This window comes from Penaeus monodon, chromosome 34, assembly GCF_015228065.2.
Source record: "Penaeus monodon isolate SGIC_2016 chromosome 34, NSTDA_Pmon_1, whole genome shotgun sequence".
Taxonomy (NCBI): Eukaryota; Metazoa; Arthropoda; class Malacostraca; order Decapoda; family Penaeidae; genus Penaeus; species Penaeus monodon.
The window spans coordinates 28,506,237-28,506,474 of record NC_051419.1 but is presented as its reverse complement, the minus strand read 5'-3'; positions in this window follow the sequence as shown (position 1 = coordinate 28,506,474).

Sequence of the window (238 nt, the reverse complement as noted above, 5' to 3'; positions counted from 1 at the left end):
GGGAAAGTTTGGCAAATGACTTTTTGACAATGAAAATCAACCTGTAAGCAAGATTTAAAAATCAAACTAAAACCATAAACAAAAAACAGCATCATTAGTTTTTGCATAGCTTTACACTCTGTGCTCCACAAAGATCAACAAACTTCAACTACAAACATTCTGGAAAAACAGAGTCAACATTCCAAAATCAAAAAATTAAAAAAACCTTTGGGGGTTATAAACTCTATTTTTTTTCCCA